Raw genomic sequence first — 24,182 nt, 5'->3', positions numbered from 1 at the left:
TGGCCTTTCTTTCTTATCTTTTAATTTTCAATCTAATAGCCAACCTACTCTAATTCATGTCTTCTTACTCAATAAACATCATCTCTTCACAAGACATGCAAGCAAGAAATTTAGAATAACTCATAAACCTTCCTCTCATGTAGTTTGTCAGTTTGAAAACTAACACTTTTCCACCTGAGCAATTCTATTCCTCAACCGTGCTCCAGAATTTATACAACAGAAGTCAGATTTGTTTCCCCGAACCTCAGACTCATGCTCTTTAATAAATTCGACTAAATGGTGAATGGTGGAATTTCAAAAGTCCTTGGCAAGATCCTTTGCAATCTCCTTTTTTCTTAGTTCTCCTGAGATCCACCCTTTACCCAAACGTCCACAGTTTAGGTCTTGAGAAAAATCCAATTCCATTTTACTCAAGGTATTTACTGTCTGTGTCAAAGATTTGCCTGATATCCTCCTAGAGTTGCTTTCTTATGTAGATTGGACTTGTGATTTAAATTTTTTATTAATTATTTTATTTAATTACATAGATTAATTACATATATTAATGTTGCTCCCATCATTGCAGCCCTCACAAAATTTTTCCCTCTGTCTTCCCTCTCCTATGCCTATGAAAGAAGTCCCCATTCCCTGGGTATCCCTACAGGACTAGGCACATTCTCTCCCCTTGAGCACAGACAAGGTAGCCCTGTGCTACATATGTGCATGGGGTCTCAGACCATCCACTATAGGCTCCTTGGTTGGTAGTTAAGTTTCTGGGAGCTCCAAGGTGTCCAGGTTAGTTGACACTTTTGGCCTTCCTATGGGATTGCCATCCCTTTCATTTCTTTGAATCCTTCCTCTAACTCTTGCATAGGGATCCCTGAATTCTGACCACTGCTTGGCTTTCTGTACCTGCATCTGTCTCAGTCAGTTGCTTGTAGAGTCTTTCAGAGGACAGACATGCTAAGACAATGACTGCAAGTGCAACATAGCATCAGTAATAGTGTCAAGGGCAGGTGTCTGCCCATAGAATGGACCCCAAGTTGGGCCAGTTACTAGCCAGCCATTCTTTCTGAGTTTGCTCCATTTTTGGTCCTCATTTCTTTTAGACAGGAGTAATTTGGGGTCATTATTTAAATATTCAAATCTTGCTCTATGAAGCATTTCCTTCTAACCATAACCTATAATTTCACTTTCTCTCTGTCTCTTTGTCTCTATCTTTTTCAGTCTCCCTTCCTCCTCCTCCTCGTCCTCCTCCTCCTCCTCATCCTCCTTCTCCTTTTTATCATCCTCCTTCTATCTCTAGATATGTGTATTGCTGTGGCTTCAACCCATTGCTTCTCATGTTGTATGTAAACACTGTACCACTAAGCTACATCCCTTGCCCACTTAAACTTATTTCTATCAAAACTCCTATAAGTATTACATTGCACTATTTATTATAGCACTTCTTTCTACACACAGGTGATTGGAGATAAGCATAGCATATATTTTCTGTCTTCATCCCTTTGAGCAAATTTGAGAACACAGGAGATGTGAAATAAATGTTGTATACTGAATGGATTGATGGCAATATTAACTAGAATGTATGGTGGTGAGTTTTTGTCAAGATGACAGAAAACTGGACCTACATGGAAAGAGGAAATCTGAATTGAGGTTATCCTCCATCACACTATCGAGTAGGTAAGCCTAAGGGTCATTTTATTGGCTGATGGATGAAGGATCACAAGTCTCACTAAGGCCTATATTACCCTTGGGCAAGCGGTATTAAGCAACCAAGCTGAGCAGCTCCTGAAAAGCAGCACCTCCACTTCAGTTCCTGACTCCACTTTCCTATCTTGAGATCTTAATCTGATTTTCCACAGTGCTGGACTATTATCTGAAAGTATAAGGTGATATAAAACCTTTCCTCCACACTTGGCTTTTAGCCAGTGTTTTATCACAGCAGTAGAAAGCATCTAGGACAGTATGGGTGCTTCTAGAGACTATTCTATATAGGTGATTTATCTGGGAATTAGCAACTTGTTTAATCTTACCTCTTCTGAACCTATTCTGAACATTTTTCTTGTCAATGCGTCATGAGATAGCTAAATCGTGGTTGTGAACTTAACATGCAGGAGACTTAATCACTGAAGACTTGCCCCTATTAATTTTGCCCATGCCTGTGTCTTGAGGGTATCTTCTTGATTGCTAACTGATATAGAAGGATATAACCACTGTGGTTATTATCATTCTTAAGCAGGTAGACCTAAGATGTATGAGAAAGGAACTGAATGAGAGCCTGGGAGCAAGCCAATATGTTGTGTTCTCCCATGGCCCTATCTTCCCTGGATGATGGGCAATGATAAGGACAGTGGTAGGGACATCTGAGACCAAATAAACTCTTTCCTCCCCAAAGTGCTTTTGGTTATGGTATTGATCACAGCAGCAGAGGAAAAAGCTAGAGCATCACATTAACAAAACATTAGAAAATTTTAAAAATACCTAAAACATGAATCACCTTTTAAAATATAATGTCAGAATCAGACAGTTTATAAGTGAGTGCAATGAATTCTTAGTATCATTTCCCAAATAATTGTGATGGGCTTCACCAGATGCCATCCTCTAGCAGTGGTGGCTATGAACCCATTTCTTTCTTCAGCACTCTGACCCTGCACTGTGTTGCTTTCTCCTGTTGTGTACTATCAGAGACTAAGTGAGAACCAGGAATTGCCAAAGTCTTTCTGCTCGAGCAACTGTAGATTCTATGAAGATGTCTTCCCTTGGGTTTGAAAGGAAAGTTTTGATTAAAGTACCTCCTCATATTCCCCCCTAGTCCGGAGCTTAGTGCTAACACATCTTACAAAGGAGCGTTCCTTAGGGCAGTATTGCTAGATCTCAGGCATAGGATTCAGTCTTGGGTAAATAACTAGAGATTTTTTTTTGATAGGAAGAGTGAAAGATCCTAAATAAAAGTATAGGGTCAAAATTTATACCTACTTCAGATGAGAAAGGTAGATTTTTAACCCTTGACCTATCTTCCCTAGGAATAATGTTCTAATAATATTCTTTAGTTTCCAGGACAGAATATGTTGCATAATTGATATCTAGAGAATTTTAAAGATGTGTGTGAAAAAATTTATAAGAGACTTTGAGGTCTATGTTGATATGAGGAAAAAGGATTTTTGGGGATAGGTACAGTGAGACCATCTGGTTGTTGAAGCCCTCAAGAAGTTTGCTAGTTCTAGGCAAAAAGAGGCTATACTATGAGAACTTCATTAGCAACATACAAGCAAATAAATAAATAAATAAATAAATAAATAAATAAATAAATTTAAACATCCAGTGATATAATACAATAAGTTTCATGATTATGAAATATACCATTTTATGATCCATATATTACTATGGTTTTCAACTTGGTGAATAGTTCAAAATATAAAGATATTTCATTGTTATGATTAATTTCAGTGGGTCAAAATGGGCCAGACATTTCTTTGCATAACATTAATTTATACAGAATCTCTGCTGATTTCTGTGAGAAAGATTCTTCTGGGTGAAATTATGAAGTTGAAAATCTTTTAATACTTTAAATTTCTTTAAATAATCACAGTTCTTGTTTGTGTAAGCTTACAGACCTCCATATTAGTGTAGAAACTCCTGTGTCTTCACCACTAGACAGACCCCAGACTACTATACTATGTCACTCTTTAACACAATATGTGAGGTTGTCCCTCTCGGCTCTTCTCAGAAGAGTAGTTTCTTCCTAAATTTTTGTTTCATGAGACAAACAGCCATAGGCTGAGCTCCTATTATTTCCATGTAAAAAATTTAAAAGTTCGTCATTCATCAGATGTTTCAACAAAGGAATGTGCCATCAGTTAAATAACCCAAGCAGTTAGCTTACTTCCTTATTTACTCCCTACACACACACAGACACACACACAGACACACACACACACACACACAGGACACACACACACAAACACATACCTCAAAAACTGTCAAGGTCTACAGCTAGAGAAGCAAATGCATCAGAATACTGTCTGATGCTTCAGCGTGACCCAGAACCAAAAGCCTGACCTCATCAGGAAAACTTATTTTCTAGTCAATGATTAATTTCTACTCGACTTCTTTTATTTAAGCATATTTTTGAAACTTGTGGGGTAACTATGGCAATGGACACCTAGAAGGCAGAAAGATCTTTGTTATTAATTTCTACATGCAGAGACAGGTCAGGTGTTGGCTGTGTTATTATGCAAATCTCCAAACATGGCAGTGTGTAACCTGCTGGGAATGTTCTTTCCAGGAACAAAGTGCCTTTTCAAAGAAATTTTCTTTGAGGTTACCAGGTTTTTTTTTGTTTACATTTAAAGGCATGGTTCTCATTGAGAAAGATATATTTTCTGATTATTAAATGTTACATTATTATTGATTGGAGGGAATTGGTATAGTTTAGGGGTTGTTTCTATAGGAAGTATTTCAAAATTCTTAATTTAGATTGTTCTCGTGTAAACGGTATCACAATGATATCAGATATTATTGCAGGAAGGATGGGACAATAAAGGCGACAGAATCGGAGGTGGATTCTGAACGTATACTTATAGTTCACTAATGGAATTGATAACCATTTAAGCTACACTCTGAACGTTCCTCAGACCTGTACATAGACTACAAAACAAATGGTTATGCACTGATTCTTGTATTTCCAAACCACTAGAGCCAGCTGAAGTTCCAAAAAGATTGCTCCCAAGTTTTCCAAAGAATGACCTTATATTTTAGATTTAACCTGCATAGTATGTTTCATCATAAAAATAATGACTTGAGTAGTAATTTTCAAACTAAGCCTGGCATTTATGAGAGTTCCTTACGTAGCACCAATAGTTTTGAGTGTTCTGTGACATCCCAGGTCTCTATAATTTATTTTAAAAGTTGGGGCTAAGATCTTCTGTGCCAGGGATGTCTTACATTCTGCCTTTTGAATGATACCATTTTGAAGGATTATGATTCCATGAGCTAGTAATCCACTAACCAGTTTCTGGCAAAACAATGGCATAGGAGGGAAAAAAGACTTCTGAATAGTTTAGTTTCAGAGTTACCATGGAAACCAGATACATTTCCTTTATTAACATAATCTTTTCCTTCATTTTTTAGTCCTTTTACTTTCTAGAAAGACGTCTCCTTTGATATGATCACAATTAAACAATGAATTCTGAAATTGAACTGGCATTTATAGAAGTTGGTAACAATGTAAAACAATTTTGCTTATCTGAAAAGCATTCTGCTTTAAAAGAAATTTATAGATAGCTTTTCAAGGCTTGTCATTTCCTATTAGGGTTGATATGATTCCAGTTTAGTTTTCTCAGAGTATAACATCACAGGAATTTTCCATTACATTATTTTCTTTCAGTAATACTTGGTCCATTCATTTTTGTGTCAGTTCTTAGTGTATCAGTGCCCCTTTTGTGTAACTTTGCTAAATGTATTTATCCAAGAACAGGCACAAAATCATGCTTTATAGCACCATTGTAGTAATTGGAAATGTTCACAGTGCTCTAGGGCCACATCACCTCTAGTTAGAGTAACTTTTATAAAGCTCCTACCATATCCAAAATAAAATGCTATCGAATGTTGATGACACAGAAGGAGTTATATGTATTCCCAACCTTTAAGGTATTTGTAATGCTCTGCTTAAATTACAGTGTATTGTCTTTTGGCATAACTCTCGGAAGACAATTGTAGTCTAATAATGCTCTAGTCAGGTAATTAATTTATGGCTGGTCAGTTAGGTAGCTAGTCTAGTGAAATTTTTCATCTTTCTGAGGTTTTTGTAAGGTTAACTTTAATTTTTAAGGTAGTGTTCATGTGTATGTTTGTGTGTGTGCATGTGTGTGTATGAAAATAAGTGAGAGAGAGGGAGAGTGGAGGAAGGAAAGATAGAGATAAAGAGAAAGAGACTGAGACAGAGAGACAGAAAAAATGTACTGGTGCCTGGATAGTTCAGAAAAGGTCTCAGATCCCCTTGAACTAGAGGCACATATGGTTCTGGGCTGCTTGGTGTGGGTGCTAGGAATTGATCTCAGAACTTCTCCGAGAACACAGTTCTTACCCTTGGGCTATCCCTCTACCTCACCTGCCCCTTTCCTTTTCCTGTTGTTTTTACATTTTGATACTTTAGCATTTCGGTTTAAATTTTAAGCTACATATTTTATAGATTTTATGTTCATAACTGATTTTGTTCTTAAATATAGGCTCAAGATATGAAAGACTGCAACAATGTACAAAACTATAAAAAGAGAATATAATCTTGATTATAATCATCTCTTAAAGTCTGGGAAATTGTTATTAGCATTTTTGACTTTGGAAACTTCTCTTACAAAAAGGCAAGTGACTAAACAAACAGAATACTTTTTTGAAAAGACTACTACAAAATTGAACTTGTAAACTAAGTAGAAAGCTACAAAATGACTTAAAGAATCTGCGAAGATTGTATGCCCCAGTACAGGGGAATGCCAGGGCCAGGAAGCAGGAGTTGGTGGGTTGGGGAGCAGGGCAAGGAGAGGGTATAGGGGACTTTCAGGATAACATTTGAAATGTAAATGAAGAACAGATCTAATAAAAAAATCAGAGATCTTCAGAAATGCTAGTAGAACATTTTCAGTTTCAGTATTACTTTGTATTTCAGTGATAGCCATGAGTTCTGGTTACATCATATTTCAGTTAGAATGTAAAGTAAATATGGAACTTGAGTTCATTTCTCTTCACACTTCATTCCCAGCCATCTTTGGAGCCAAAACCAAATAATTCTGTGCCAGTTTGGCCTTGTCAACAATTCGGTTACCATGACAGAATACTTGAAAAATTAACCCTAAAGGAGCAATGGTAGATTTGGACTCACAATTTCAGTGGTTTGGGTCCAGTGTCATCTGATACCATGGCTTTGGAGCTGGGGGTTCGTATCATTAAAATAGAGAAGACATATTCATAGGTGAGACATGATGGTTTTCCCAGTCTATATTACCACCACATACTTTATGCTTTTAAATATTCATATAACTATAACTGTGAAGTTCAGTATAAGGACATCAGAAAGTACAGTAAGGCTGCACTTATGGAGCATCACAAGTTTCTATGATATGAGGAAAGACATGAGCACCATAGAAAGCTCATATTAATTGAGATCTCCACTGAGTCCATGGGAATGCATCCTTAAAGAAGTGAAATTCCATAACTACAGTTTGGTTAATTAAGTATGCATATAACTGATTGAGAGGTTACAGTTTGATGAATTTAAGAGAATTATTTTTTTAAATAACAGATAACTTTGAGACAGATACAGAACCCATTTCCTGTCTATCATATGAGCTTTCTTCTGCACCTAGCTTGGGCACATGAAATAGCAAGTGAAGCTTTCCTTTGCAGTGATGAAGTCATCTTCACATGTGCTTGTTAGGACACATAGCAGTGTGTTGTGAGCCTCGAAAAATCCTCTAGACTCTTGTTTGTACATGCCTCAGTATCCAAAAGCTTGTGGTAAGATTGCACAATGTCCCATAATAATGTTATGTGGCGATGGTGTCTTTGAGGAAAAGTAAGTTTACATGTAAGGTATCTAGTAGCCATCTCTAATTCTAAAAATAGTTTCATTCATCATGTTTTAAGTGAAAAGAAAATCTGGGAGGCCAATAACTCTACCCAAGCTATTAATAAGTGTTCCGAGATATGTAATGTGGTGGCGCATTATTTAAGCCACTATGGGCATTGCTTTATTATACTGAAATAATTGGTGTTGACAAAGAGGATTGTAGGCTAACAAGATAAAAGACTGGGTCATATTTTGTATGTTTGTTTAATGAGGAAAGGTGTGTAATGCATTTTACAAAATTTTAAGTGTGATTAAGATAAAATCAAGTGAAATGATGGTGATATGTTTCTACAAATTACATTTATTGCTTGATAGTATAAGGCAAATATGATATTACTTCAGATTATGTATGTACTTAACCTTGTGAATGTATGTACATTCAGAAAGATTAACGCAACTATAAAATCACAACTTCTTATCATTTTCTAAAACACAAAATAAGTAAGGTGAATGTTTTAATTCATATGCTGCTTATTTCATAAAATTTCCATTGTTAAAGTAAGATAACTTTGTAAGTAAATTGTCTTCCAAATGAAGTATATCAACATGCCCTTACCTTCTAATTTCTAGAAGGTGCTAATCATTTACTTAATTCTTATAAATTAACTAGCTAATGTTCTTTAATGGAATTGCACATTATAAACAGATAATAGCTTTTGAAAATAAATATATATGCCCAATCTCCCTAGAGTAATGAGAGGAAATAAACTTGTAGACCAAAGAAAAAAATGTTTTCAAAAGGTTACATTTTTACAACCATTCAGTTATAACCTTTAATTTCACCAATGCCAATCCTATTATACCAACTGGTCTTTCTTTGAAAAAAAAAAGTGAACTAATTAGAAAGACCTGAATATGCAGCTTTCACAGTCGGCAATGTATCCAAACACCATTGTCAGAACTCAGCATTCAAAAGCAGAAGAAACTCTTAGCCACAAACAGCTGAATGAGAAATGCTAACCATAACCTACTTCAAAAATGCTAAAAGATACAGATTGGTTTTGTATTCTCAAAAAAAAAAAAAAATCCTGTGACTGTTTACTATTGCATTACCATTTCTAAAAAGTAACTTTAAGTTACATGTCAATAGTTCATTGATAAGCTAGAAGCTAGTAGTAGTGAAGAAATAGTTGAAAAAATACTTTCAATTATGATTTTCTTGTATCAAACTGATATTTTATAGAACCAGACTTACTAGGAAGTTAAAATAAAATCATCCTTGCTCTTGGTAATAAGTCAATTTTCAATTAAACTGCCATTTTTATGTTTTATTTTCCTTTAGTTAAAAACCTTTAGACTATTATCTAGTGTTCAGAACATTTGCTATATATAAAATGCAAGGAAGATTTTTTTTAATGCATTGATATTCGCATACCAGTAGAAATACCACATCAAATATTTGAATGAGTAATGGGTTTAAATTACACACTTTGAAATAGCTATAAATGAGAAAGTAATTATGAATAAGATTATGATTGCATCATTTTAGAATGTAAAGGCCAAGGAAAATAGTCCACATTCAGAAAATGAGCCCAAAATGTTGCTGAAAACTCAGTTCTCTTTAATAAATTTTATGTGTTCTGTTCTTTCACGTAACAATGATACAATCGTCCAGCTAGCGACAGTAAGAGGCCATCACTCCTTGTGGGTATTTCACTAACCACTGTTTCAGGGTCCTCTTGTTTGCACAGGCAGTCATCACGATGCCTGCCTGACACATGCCTCGCATTTCTATAGTGTTCTCTACAACATGACTCTGGAGACAAAAACCAGCAAAACTTTTCTCAAAACAAAATTTAGCACCATCCTGCTTTGTTTTCAGTATGGTCAATACAGTCTCAGAACTAGAACCTAATGTTGGTGACAAACATAGAAAGGTCAAAGGAAAACAGGGGAAGAAAGCACCCTGAACTGATTAAAGAAGCCCTGATATTTATAGTCGCATGCCTTCTTATAACATATGCATTCTACAATCCCAGATTCCAACTATATCCTATCCACCTGTTGAACACCTAACTCATTCTTTGGCTCAGGGATCTGTAAAGGTTACAGGAGTTCTCTAAGTCACAGATTTTTCATCTCCAAAGTAACATTATACCATTAAACAGGGAGGTCAAGTACACAGGCCCAGATATTAATGCACAAGAGGAACTTTAAAAATGGGCCTGATGATGAGGACAAAGGGGAACTATTCTCTCATTCACTCCTTGAGTCTGCTAATGATGACTTTTCCATGGTAGGTCTGTGCTAGTGCCAGATTTTACTAGGGGAAATGCGGCTGGTTGAAGCCACTCTCCTCCTGGGTGCCTACCTACAAATGGGAAACCTGAATAATAACTATATTTTGAAGTAATTATAAAGAGTAGCCTGTAAGTCTCTTTGGGTATGCTTACATATGTTCCTAAGGAGGATCCACATTTACATTGAGTCAGCAGATCCTTCTTAGAATTTTACCATTAATAGCAGCTTCAGATATTTTTGCACATAAAGAGTTTACTTTGAATGTTTTAAGGAAAGATGGAGTTACCTCATAATTATAAAAATTACTTACAGAATTGAGAGAGTTGTACTGTGTATACTCATAAATGTAGAGAATAGGGATTTGTCTATACATTTATATAAAATAAAATTAAAATTAAAAATTAATTCCAGCTCAAAAAAAAAATGAGGTTGTTTACCTAGTTCTAAATGTGAAAACAAAGACCTCTGAATGCTGCTCATTCATTCAAACTTCACCAGTGAAGGAGAATACAGAGCACACAGCATTCCCAAGGAACACAGACATTTTGGCCATGATTATTGTGAGGGTTTTTCCTGTGCCATCTTTGGAGGACTTTCATCTCTTAGACAATCAGTGTAAGTGTTTTCAGGCACTACAATTTGTGATGATCAGAGCAGTCTTCTTTCTAATGTGTCTACAGTGTTCAGAGATGGATATAGATTTTGTTGGTTTTTTTCCTTTTTTTTTCTTTTTTCTTTTTCTTTTTTTTTCTTTTTGGTTATCTTAATATGACTGTACTTTATGCAACTGTTTCATCCAACTGTAACATTAAAATAGTTTAATCAGAGGACCATTTTAGGAATAAAATGTAGCCTTTTTAGTTTGTTGATGAACAATTTGGGAAACATGAGCATGACTTTTTTTTTTAAGATTTTGTTTTATTTTATGCATATGGGCATATGCTTGCCTGTATGTCTGTACTCAACTTGTATGCCTGTTGCCTGTGGAGGCAAGAAGAGGACACCAGTTCCCTATAACTCCAGTTATGGATAATTGTCAAATGTAATATCTGTGCTGGGAATTGAAGTCGGATAATTTGGAAGAGTAGCCGGTACTCTTAGCTACTGACCCATCTCTCCAGCCTCAAAGACATACCTTAGTGATCAATTTTATTTTGAATTTTCCTTATGAAGTCAAATCTCTCCAGCCTCAAAGACATACTTTAGTGATCAATTTTATTTTGAATTTTCCTTATGAAGTCAAATGTTTCTGTTTATAATGGTTGAAAAAATGGTACAAAGCATGTGCAATAGTAGGGTCCTACAAGGATAGCCTGAATTTTGATAGATATGAAATAGTGTATGTATTTGTGATGGTGATATTTAGAAATGATAATGAGAAACTTGTCATGATAATAACATTTAGTAATATTATATTTGTACATTAATATTTATATCCATGCATTAATATTAATATAGCAACTACAAACAAACAAGTATTAATCTCATGATAAGAAATAAAAATTCTCTGGATATAATATTTCTAATGTCATGTCCTTTATGTGCTGAGCATAAGTTACAGATTTTTGCCTATTGAGGGGGATAGTGGAAGCCTTTACCCACGAACAAAAGTTTAAAGTAGTTTAGAATCCTTTTGCAGAATTTAAGATTTCATATAATCATGGAAAGAGAGGAGACTTTGGAGACCTTTGAAAAGCAATGGGAGACACACAATCTCCCCATAGGAAAATGAAGTTTCCTCTGGTTCTCAACATGGAATACTGGCACAGCTTCTGTTAAGATTTAGCTTTCTTGCTGATAGTACACAAAGCAGCCACCCATGGGTGAGCTACCAGCAGAACCAAATCCATATTATGACTTGCATCATACCTGTTTCACCTTGTTGCCAAGCATCTAAATACACTGTCTTTATAATTTCTTCTTTCCTGCTTTTCCATGGGGGAAAAAGTTCTGTAAAAAGCTAAGCAACTTAATATTATCCTTCCTTTCAGACCCAGACATTAATTTAGTGTATTTTATTTATTTGTTCAAACATACAGGCTTATGTGAAACAAATTATCTGATTGATAAGAGCTTTAGCTCTCTAGTAAATATACTATTTTTCATTCCTTTAATCCTCATATCATAGTCAATAATTTTCCTTTTCTTTATTTGATTCTATATTGAGTTCACACTAGAGAGGTAGAGAGTTGGATATAGGACCATGGAATTCTTAAGAGTGGTACAGGCAGAGACTACAGATTTTGGAATTACAACTATTTGGGTGGCATTCAAAAGTAATAGCTAATATAAAATCGTATGGGTGTGAGGATAGATTAAAAAGTGTAAATAATATTCCATCTCTGACTGATGAAAGTTCAGCTCTAAACAAGACATTTTTTCCTGTATTTTCTTTCTTTTTATTGGATATTTTATTTATTTACATTTTAAATGTTATCCCCTTTCCCAGTTCCCCTCTAGAGACTCCCTATCCTATCCCCACTCCTTGTTTCTATGAGGGTATGCCCCCACCCACCCACAAACTCCCACCTCCACATCCTGGCATTCCCCTAAACTGGAGCATAGAGCCTTCTCAGGACCAAGGACCTCTCCTCCCATTGATTTTTACCCTACCCTATTAAGCTTATTGCAAAAGAGAAGATGGAGAGATTGTAAGCATCAGAAGATAGAGAGATAGGGTATGAAATGTCCTGAGCAAGGCACAGCCATTACAATTATGAACACTAACAGGGATGGATGCCTACACTGGGTCTACAGAAGAATAGACCCCTCCAGAGTTATGAATGGTTAGAAGAAGTACTTAGGGAGCCCTGCATTCACTGTTAGATGGTTTGATACTGACAAGTTCAAACAGATGGGAAATTCACTGATGTGTGAGCCAACTCATATGCCTACCTGTTCCCAATGGGTTAGACCAGTGCAGAGTTCCAATTCACTGATCACACAGATACCCCTGGTTAAATCAAATAGATCATGAAATAAAACCAAAGGTAAAAGGATTGCTGATGTTGTTAGAGTTGGGAGAGAAATAAAAGTAGATGGAGGAAGAAAGTAATCAGAATAGAATGCATACATGTCTGAGAATGTCAAATAAAATTAATAAAAGAGACAACATTATAAAAATTATAAACTGAGAAATTTATTCCATATTTGGAAATCTAAAACAAAAACCAAGAAGGAATATCTAGCCTATAGGAGAGAAACTGAGCTAGCTGAGTTTTGCCAACTACAGAATGCAGTATTTTGAATGGGAATGGTCTCCGAAGGCTCATATATTGATTGTTTGGCCCCCAATTGTAAACTCTTTTATATCAACATCCAGTGTGTTGGAGTCTCAGGGGTAGAGCTGCATTAACAGGACACAAGGCGCACATAGCCAAGTCAGCCAATGTACACTTTATTCAAAGTTTCAACATCTTTTATACAAAAGGCAGAATATTTTCCAGAGTTTACAGTAGATACTGTTTACCTAGCAATAGCTTATCTTATCTTGGCTTAAAGTGACCCAAACCTCCTTGCAGACTGAGAAATTTGTCTGTAATCCAACTCTCAGATGTGTTGCTATGAACAAAGTTGCTCTCTCATGAGAAAAAGATGAAGGGCACTCCCTCAGACATGCAGCATCTTTGTCAAAGCATCAGGATTCTCTGAAGAGAACGTATGCCTCCTCTTTATCTTAGTATTTTAAAATTGACAGAGTCCTTCACTGCCCGCCCATCAGCTAGCAACCTGGGCGCGGTCTCCTCATACCATTTCTCTACAGCTTGGGAAGGATTAGGAGGTGTGACGTCACTTCAAGTTTCTAAAACTCACATCATTTCCCTTTACCATCTCTCTGCCTCCTACATGCTGATATGGATGTAAGCTCTCAGCCACTGCCTAGGTACCATGACACACCATTATATAGATTTCTCCTTAAACTAAAACCAGTTTGTTAATATAAGATTTATAAACTATATAAGGTACTATAAATTATAAAATAAGTGTTAGAATGTATTAATTAAAACCTATTTTATAAGATTATTTGCAAACTATTTCTTTTCACCTCATTATACTTATAATTATTTAATAGATTTTAGTGGCAATGATTTTAACCTCCACCTTCAAAGGATGCTTTATGTTTGTTGGTCTCCAAAATGAACTGACATTTGCCTAATAGAGCAGCCAGTGTCTTTTGTTCCTGGTTAGGGTTGGAGAGATGTGAATATCAGGCAAGACTAAATAGTGATATCATGAGGTTACAGGAAGGTTCATGTTATTTAGGCAGATGGTAAATTGCAGATACCACCTGTTGTCACAATAAGAATTATGTATGGAAATACGAGTATCACAAATAAAAACTGAAAAAAAATTTCTCCACACATATACACAAATTCACTAATAACACTTTTCATAGCACAAGTAGCTATTTGTCACAAAAATTGTGATGTTCTTATCCATCAGTCATTATATAGACTATGCATTCAACATATTTAGTATATATTTAACCATTATTTTCATGCACATTTCTAGGTAGTACTGGCTTGAACATTTATTCTTTTAAAAAAATGAATGAAATATGTTTTCTGACTCATTATTATATATCCACTCTTCTGTAACTAAGAACAGATTCTAATACAAGATATGATGGCTCAAGTCTGTAATATGAATATTGGGAAGAAAGCCTGGGCTACATAGTGCATCCTATGGGAGGCCTGGGCTACCAACTAATCTGAGGAGAAATCAAAGAAAAAATTCAGATTGCAAATTATTTACTCCCCTAATCCAGACATGTAGTTCAAATAAATTATATAAGTTGTGTTTTCTTTGATCAAGGCTGTTGTTACTTTGCTAATATGTTTTGTAGCTAACGTCTCCAGATTAGTTACTGGGAAATGCTCATCTTTCTCAGCAGGTACTCCAGTGAATATGATTATTAGGTTTTTAAAAGAAGGATGATATTTCAAAAATCTGTAAAACAAGCTCTGTCCCAATGCTTTGAGGTGTTTGTTCTCCGATTTTAAAAAGAATGCTATAAATGTTGGCATTTTCCTATTAGAAGGCATGATTTGTTTTTCTAAAGCAATCCCCAGGGATATTCACAGTGAAGCCTAGTGTGCATGAGATGGCTGTCAGATGAACAGCTGCCCTCTGAAAGCAACCAATTAAATAACACAGCCGTCTGAAGCTGTCACTTGAAATCACTGCAGCTCATCTAAACAAGTGATTGAAAAGTCGTAGTAAACATCTCTGAGATGGGAGTCATGAAGGTAGCTGTCTCAGATACAGAGAATCATTAGATGGCAAATAGGTTGTTAGTTGTAGATAGTCTTCTCTCTAAGGCAGAGATTCCTCAAAACACATTTTCATTGAGCAAAGAAAGGCAGCTGCCTAGTTCTGTGTTATTGGCTGAGAGTGTATTAGCAAGCAGGACCAGCCAATGGGAGTCCTAAATTCTATCGTCTTCAGGAGACTAAAAAAGTAAGATTATTTGCTGGGCTTGTTCATGGATCTGGTGCTGTGGCCTTAGAGGTTTTCATCTGACTTTTTCAACGCGAGCAACTACTATCTAATGACTTTATTGCATCACTTCCAATAGTCATTTAGGGTGATAACACATTCAGTGTGAGCTTTGCTCTACTTCTTACTTTTCTACAATGTGTGTGTGTGTGTGTGTGTGTGTGTATGTGTATGTGTATGTGTAATATATAAGCACATGCATGAATACACTTTACTATATACACCTTTAAAGAATAATATGGCCGGGCGTGGTGGCGCACGCCTTTAATCCCAGCACTTGGGAGGCAGAGGCAGGCGGATTTCTGAGTTTGAGGCCAGCCTGGTCTACAGAGTGAGTTCCAGGACAGCCAGGGCTACACAGAGAAACCCTGTCTCGAAAAACCAAAAAAAAAAAAAAAAAAAAAAAAAAAAAAAAAAAAAGAATAATATGTACAGATCTCTATATCATATATGCCAACACAAAAATTACTACTCTTAATATATGTGACCACAGTCATTAAATAGTATAATTTGTATGGACTTCTTCTGATTTTAAAGTTTACCTATAAAAATTAATTTATATAGGCATATGTGCAAATAAATGTAAAATCCATCAATAAATTTCATTTAAGACCATTGATATTTCACATTTATAATTTTTAACCATAAATATATTTTAGTACTTCTAAAATTGAATTATAATAAATATCTTTCTTAAGTGCTCTGGAAAGAAATATACAGTGGAAGTTTTTTTTTTTTTTTTGATTTTTATTACATATTTTCCTCAATTACATTTCCAATGTTATCCCAAAAGTCCCCCATAGCACCCCCCACTTCCTACCCACCCATTCCCATTCTTTTGGCCCTGGCATTCCCCTATATTGGGGCATATAAAGTTTGCAAGTCCAATGGGCCTCTCTTTCCATTGATGGCCGACTAGGCCATCTTTCGACACATATGCAGCTAGAGACAAGAGCTCCGGGGTTCTGGTTAGTACATCATGTTGTTCCAACAATAGGGTTGCAGATCCCTTTAGCTCCTTGGGTACTTTCTCTAGCTTCTCCATTGGGAGCCCTGTGATACATCCAATAGCTGACTGTGAACATCCACTCCTGTGTTTGCTAGGCCCCGGCATCGTCTCACAAGAGACAGCTATATTTGGGTCCTTTCAGCAAAATCTTGCTAGTGTATGCAATGGTGTCAGCGTTTAGAAGCTGATTATGGGATGGATCCCTGGATACGGCAGTCTCTAAATGGTCCATCCTTTCATCACAGCTACGAACTTTGTCTCTGTAACTCCTTCCCTGGGTGTTTTGTTCCCAATTCTAAGAAGGGGCACAGTGTCCACACTTTGGTCTTCATTCTTCTTGAGTTTCATGCGTTTATCAAATTGTATCTTATATCTTGGGTATCCTAAGTTTTGGGCTAATATCCACTTATCAATGAATACATATTGTGTGAGTTCTTTTGTGATTGTGTTACTTCACTCAAGATGATGCCCTCCAGGTCCATCCATTTGGCTAGGAATTTCATAAATTCATTCTTTTTAATAGCTGAGTAGTACTCCATTGTGTAAATGTACCATAATTTCTGTATCCATTCCTCTGTTGAGGGACATCTGGGTTCTTTCCAGCTTCTGGCTATTATAAATAGGGCTGCTATGAACATAGTGGAGCATGTGTCCTTTTTACCGGTTGGGACATCTTCTGGATATATGCCCAGGAGAGGTATTGCTGGATCCTCCGGTAGTACTATGTCCAATTTTCTGAGGAACCGCCAGACTGATTTCCAGAGTGGTTGTACAAGCTTGCAATCCCACCAACAATGGAGGAGTGTTCCTCTTTCTCCACATCCTCGCCAGCATCTGCTGTCACCTGAATTTTTGATCTTAGCCATTCTGACTGGTGTGAGGTGGAATCTCAGGGTTGTTTTGATTTGCATTTCCCTGATGATTAAGGATGTTGAACATTTTTTCAGGTGTTTTCTGCCATTCGGTATTCCTCAGGTGAGAATTCTTTGTTCAGTTCTGAGCCCCATTTTTTAATGGGGTTATTTGACTTTCTGGAGTCCACCTTCTTGAGTTCTTTATATATATTGGATATTAGTCCCTTATCTGATTTAGGATAGGTGAAGATCCTTTCCCAATCTGTTGGTGGTTTTTTTGTCTTATTGATGGTGTCTTTAGCCTTGCAGAAGCTTTGTAGTTTCATGAGGTCCCACTTGTCAATTCTCGATCTTACAGCACAAGCCATTACTGTTCTATTCAGGAATTTTTCCCCTGTGCCCATATCTTCAAGGCTTTTCCCCACTTTCTCCTCTATAAGTTTCAGTGTCTCTGGTTTTATGTGAAGTTCCTTGATCCACTTAGACTTGACCTTAGTACAAGGAGATAGGAATGGATCGATTCGCATTCTTCCACATGTTAACAACCAGTTGTGCCAGCACCATTTGTTGAAAATGCTGTCTTTCTTCCACTGGATGTTTTTAGCTCCCTTGTCGAAGATCAAGTGACCATAGGTGTGTGGGTTCATTTCTGGGTCTTCAATTCTATTCCATTGGTCTATTTGTCTGTCACTATACCAGTACCATGCAGTTTTTATCACAATTGCTCTGTAGTAGAGCTTTAGGTCCGGCATGGTGATTCCACCAGAGGTTCTTTTATCCTTGAGAAGAGTTTTTGCTATCCTAGGTTTTTTGTTATTCCAGATGAATTTGCAGATTGCACTTTCTAATTCGTTGAAGAATTGATTTGGAATTTTGATGGGGATTGCATTGAATCTGTAGATTGCTTTTGGCAAGATAGCCATTTTTACAATGTTGATCCTGCCAATCCATGAGCATGGGAGATCTTTCCATCTTCTGAGATCTTCTGTAATTTCTTTCTTCAGAGACTTGAAGTTTTTATTATACAGATCTTTCACTTCCTTAGTTAGAGTCACGCCAAGATATTTTATATTATTTGTGACTATTGAGAAGGGTGTTGTTTCCCTAATTTATTTCTCAGCCTGTTTATTCTTTGTGTAGAGAAAGGCCATTGATTTGTTTGAGTTAATTTTATATCCAGCTACTTCACCGAAGCTGTTTATCAGGCTTAGGAGTTCTCTGGTGGAATTTTTAGGGTCGCTTATATATACTATCATATCATCTGCAAAAAGTGATATTTTGACTTCATCTTTTCCAATTTGTATCCCTTTGATCTCCTTTTGTTGTCGAATTGCTCTGGCTAGGACTTCAAGTACAATGTTGAATAGGTATGGAGAAAGTGGACAGCCTTGTCTAGTCCCTGATTTTAGAGGGATTGCTTCAAGCTTCTGACCATTTACTTTGATGTTGGCTACTGGTTTGCTGTAGATTGCTTTTATCATGTTTAGGTATGGGCCTTGAATTCCTGATCTTTCCAAGACTTTTATCATGAATGGGTGTTGGATCTTGTCAAATGCTTTTTCCGCATCTAACGAGATGACCATGTGGTTTTTGTCTTTGAGTTTGTTTATATACTGGATTACGTTGATGGATTTCCGTATATTGAACCATCCCTGCATCCCTGGGATGAAACCTACTTGGTCAGGATGGATGATTGTTTTGATGTGTTCTTGGATTCGGTTAGCAAGAACTTTATTGAGGATTTTTGCATCAATATTGATAAGGGATATTGGTCTGAAGTTTTCTATTTTTGTTGGGTCTTTTTGTGGTTTAGGTATCAGAGTAATTGTGGCTTCATAGAATGAGTTGGGTAGAGTACCTTCTGTTTCTATTATGTGGAATAGTTTGTGAAGAACTGGGATTAGATCTTCTTTGAAGGTCTGATAGAACTCTGCACTAAACCCATCTGGTCCTGGGCTTTTTTTAGTTGGGAGACTATTAATGACTGCTTCTATTTCTTTGGGGGATATAGGGCTGTTTAGATCATTAACCTGATCTTGATTCAACTTTGGTACCTGGTATCTGTCTAGGAACTTCTCCATTTCATCCAGGTTCTCCAGTTTTGTTGAGTATAGCCTTTGGTAGAAGGATCTGATGGTGTTTTGGATGTCTTCAGGATCTGTTGTTATGTCTCCTTTTTCATTTCTGATTTTGTTAATTAGGATGCTTTCCCTGTGCCCTCTAGTGAGTCTGGCTAAGGGTTTATCTATCTTGTTGATTTTCTCAAAGAACCAGCTCCTTGATTGGTTGATTCTTTGAATAGTTTTTCTTGTTTCCACTTGGTTGATTTCACCCCTGAGTTTGATTATTTCCTGCTGTCTACTCCTCTTGGGTGAATTTGCTTCCTTTTGTTCTAGTGCTTTTAGGTGTGTTGTCAAGCTGCTAATGTGTGCTCTCTCTAGTTTCCTTTTGGAGGCACTCAGAGCTATGAGTTTTCCTCTTAGAAATGCTTTCATTGCGTCCCATAAGTTTGGGTATGTTGTGGCTTCATTTTCATTGAACTCTAAAAAGTCCTTAATTTCTTTCTTTATTCCTTCCTTGACCAAGGTATCATTGAGAAGAGTGTTGTTCAGTTTCCACGTGAAGGTTGGCTTTCTATTATTTATTTTGTTATTGAAGATCAGCCTTAGTCCATGGTGATCTGATAGGATGTATGGGACAATTTCAATATTTTTGTATCTGTTGAGGCCTGTTTTGTGACCAATTATGTGGTCAATTTTGGAGAAGGTATCATGAGGTGCTGAGAAGAAGGTATATCCTTTTGTTTTAGGATAGAATGTTCTGTAGATATCTGCCAGATCCATTTGATTCATAATTTCTCTTAGTTTCACTGTGTCCCTGTTTAGTTTCTGTTTCCATGATCTGTCCATTGGTGAAAGTGGTGTGTTGAAGTCTCCCACTATTATTGTATGAGGTGCAATGTGTGCTTTGAGCTTTACTAAAGTTTCTTTAATGAATGTGGCTGCCTTTGTATTTGGAGCATAGATATTCAGGATTGATAGTTCCTCTTGGAGGATTTTAACTTTGATGAGTATGAAGTGTCCCTCCCTGTCTTTTTTAATGACTTTGGGTTGGAAGTCAATCTTATCAGATATTAGAATGGCTACTCCAGCTTGTTTCTTCATGCCATTTGCTTGGAAAATTGTTTTCCAGCCTTTCATTCTGAGGTAGTGTCTATCCTTTTCTCTGAGATGAGTTTCCTGTAAGCAGCAAAATGTTGGGTCTTGTTTGTGTAGCCAGTTTGTTAGTCTATGTCTTTTTATCGGGGAGTTGAGTCCATTGATATTAAGAGATATTAAAGAAAAGTAATTGTTGTTTCCTGTTATTTTTGTTGTTAAGGTTGGCATTTTGTTCTTGTGGCTGTCTTCTTTTAGGTTTGTTGAGGGATTACCTTCTTGTTGTTTCTAGGGCGTGGTTCCTGTCCTTGTATTGGTTTTTTTCTGTTATTATCCTTTGAAGGGCTGGATTCGTGGAGAGATAATGTGTGAATTTGGTTTTGTCGTGGAATACTTTGGTTTCTCCATCTATGTTAATTGAGAGTTTGGCTGGGTATAGTAGCCTGGGCTGGAATTTGTGTTCTTTTAGTGTCTGTATAACATCCGTCCAGGATCTTCTGGCTTTCATAGTCTCTGGTGAAAAATCTGGTGTAATTCTGATAGGCTTGCCTTTATATGTTACTTGGCCTTTTTCTCTTACTGCTTTTAGTATTCTATCTTTATTTAGAGCATTTGTTGTTCTGATTATAATGTGTCGGGAGGTATTTCTTTTCTGGTCCAGTCTATTTGGAGTTCTGTAGGCTTCTTGTATGTTCATGGGCATCTCTTTCTTTAGATTTGGGAAGTTTTCTTCTATAATTTTGTTGAAGATGTTTGCTGGTCCTTTGAGTTGAAAATCTTCATTCTCATCCACTCCTATTATCCGTAGGTTTGGTCTTCTCATTGTGTCCTGTATTTCTTGGATGTTTTGAGTTAGGATCTTTTTGCATTTTACATTTTCCTTGATTGTTGTGCCGATGTTCTCTACGGAATCTTCTGCACCTGAGATTCTCTCTTCCATCTCTTGTATTCTGTTGCTGATGCTCATATCTATGGTTCCAGATTTCTTTCCTAGGGTTTCTATCTCCAGTGTTGCCTCATTTTGGGTTTTCTTTATTGTGTCTACTTCCCTTTTTAGGTCTAGTATGGTTTTGTTCATTTCCATCATCTGTTTGGATGTGTTTTCCTGTTTTTCTGTAAGGACTTCTACCTGTTTGATTATGTTATCCTGTTTTTCTTTAAGGATTTGTAACTCTTTAGCAGTGTTCTCCTGCAATTCTTTAAGGGATTTTTGTGCTTCCTCTTTATTGTCTTCTGCCTGTTTAGCAGTGTTCTCCTGCATTTCTTTAAGTGTGTTATTAAAGTCCTTCTTGAAGTCCTCTATCATCATCAGGAGATATGCTTTTAAATCCGTGTCTAGCTTTTCCGGTGTGTTGGGGTTCCCTGGACTGGGCGAAGTGGGGGTGCTGGATTCTGATGATGGTGAGTGGTCTTGGTTTCTGTTAGTAAGATTATTACGTTTACCTTTCGCCATCTGGTAATCTCTGGGGTTAGTTGTTATCGTTGTCACTGTTTAAAGATTGGAGCAGAAGCTGTGTTCCACTCACCAGCAGTCCCAAAATCCTGCGGTGGGGGTCGTGGGTAGCTGGCGGGTGTCAGGCAACCCTGCGCTCCCGCTACCCCGGCGCTGATCCGGCTGGATGAGGCCTGTGGCCCTACTCAGGCCGGTTTCTGCTTCCCTAACTAATGCAGTCTCAGGTCCCGCGCAATTGGATTGGAGCAGAAGCTGTGCTCCACTCACCAGAAGTCTTAAGATCCTGTGGCGGGTGTTGTGGGTAGCTGGTGAGTGTCAGCGGACCCTGCGCCCCAGCTGCCCCGGTGCTTTTCTGACTGGAAGAGTGCAGTGGAAGTTTTAAAAGACATTTATCCTTGAAATTAAACACAGATTTTTCTTAAATTGCTTTGAAATATGACAAAACATATAAATATATAATGAGATAATTGTAGTTTCTGTTTAACCAATTATATGTTAGGATGTGCAGTATAAATTTTATTTTTTCGCTTTTGTAAAACTCAATGCTAGATATGCTAGATATAATTTTGAGTCACTGTAACAGAACAGAACGGTGTCATGTACAAGTAGGTGCACACGAAGATTAGACACCCAGAGTTATAGGATAATGGCTTAACTATTATTATAAGTGTTTGTATGAGTAACTAAATTCCATTAGAAATTTGCTATCAAAAGGTGAGCTTGCTACAGGCTGAAACTTATGAATATCTTCTGCCACTGCTAAATGTGGGCTTCATGATAGATTTGTCATTTACTTGATGAGAACAGAAAGCTTTCTTATTTTAAGAATTCCTACAATTACTTCACCCCTTTCTGCTGGAAACAACCCTATGTCTTTCTATTCTGTTTGCCGTACTGTCCTAGGCATTATCCCCGACCTCAACCGTTACATTCTATAATTACATGGGGGAAGCACTCCAAAGCCATGACAGTAAAAGCAACATCAAAAATAAAAAGTTTCCTCTAATGCTCACAGTAGAATAAGAGTTATTGATTAATGGACAAATGGCAAACATATTTTTTTTACATAAGTAGGATCTAGAGAAATGGATGTTCAAAAGATTGTAAGAAGGATCAGGGCAATGGTTATCCAACTTTGACATATCAAATCCATCTGCAGGGCTTATAGTACTACATTTATAGACTCTAATGTCAATGTTTATGACTTTATAGCATGGTAGCACTTGTATGTTCAAGCCATCTCTTGAAGAAATTGACTAAGTCCCCCCTTCTAACACTCCAGGGAGAGTGAGGCCAGTAGCTTCCCATTGATGTGCTGGGCATATCTGTGACATGGAAGTGAGGGAATGCTGCTTTTATTTTTATAACCTGATTTACTAGCATAGTACAGGCCAGGATAGGCAAGGTTCACATTTGTAGCAGATTTTCAGAGGTTACTAATGTTATGAGAGTCCACATTGTAAAAACAGTCAGTGAAGGAACTTGTGTAGTCAAAACTACCTTTGACTTCTTAAACTATTTAGCACTAATAAGCTATTTTAAAGCCTTGCATTTAATAAGCTCTAGAAAATAGGCAACTTCTGCATCCAAGGCTCAGATATCATTGCAGAAGGCAGGGCGGAAATACCTTAAAAGCCAAAGCATCGGAAGTTTGCAGAGAGATTGTTTTTCCTAGTAATGTTAGAAGCTACATTCATAAAGTCTCATCAACATGACTTCCCCAACATGAGTTGAACAAGGATAACAATAATATACTAAAGTAGATATTGGGGTTGGTGGGGTGGAGATGGGACGCAGATGAGACGTCCAGGAGGCCTCAACTCTATACAAAGAACTAGAAGCAACTAAGGAATCCTGAAAGCAAGATATATCATCTTCCCAAGATTATCCAGTACCAAGTAGTCAGCCCTGAAGATATACCATACAAGTAACAATATACAGACTGAATTGGTTGTATTGATTTATGCATATGAATTTAAGAATATGTATGCACATACATATATGTATATAACAACAATTAATGAGAAAAGAAGACATGAATTTTAAAGAGAGCAAGGAATGACTTGAAGGGAGAAAAGGGAAGGGTTAAATAATATAAAATAATCTCAAAAATAAATAATGGAAAAAGTAATGCTTATGAGTAAAATTTAGGGGGCTGGAAAGATGGCTTAGTGATTAAGAGCACTGGCTGCTCTTCCAGAGGACCTGAGTTCAATTCCCAACAACTACATTGTGGCTCACAACTATCTATGATGTATCTGGTTTATCTTCTGGCATGCAGGTGTACATGCAGGTAAAGAACTCATACATTAAAATAAACAAATCTTATTTTTAAAAAGAGTAAAAGTAAGTATAAATAAAGATGAAA

General features: G+C 36.8%; 1 protein-coding gene across 6 annotated transcripts in view; it reads left to right on the top strand.

Annotated features, from left to right (window-relative positions):
- Window positions 1-24,182, top strand: part of Erbb4 (erb-b2 receptor tyrosine kinase 4) — a 1,038,774-nt gene that overhangs the window by 906,626 nt on the left and 107,966 nt on the right. The window lies entirely within an intron of this gene.

This window comes from Mus caroli, unplaced genomic scaffold (assembly GCF_978045245.1).
Source record: "Mus caroli unplaced genomic scaffold, Mus_caroli_1 scaffold_1, whole genome shotgun sequence".
Classification (NCBI taxonomy): domain Eukaryota; kingdom Metazoa; phylum Chordata; class Mammalia; order Rodentia; family Muridae; genus Mus; species Mus caroli.
This window is presented reverse-complemented; position numbering and strand designations above follow the sequence as displayed.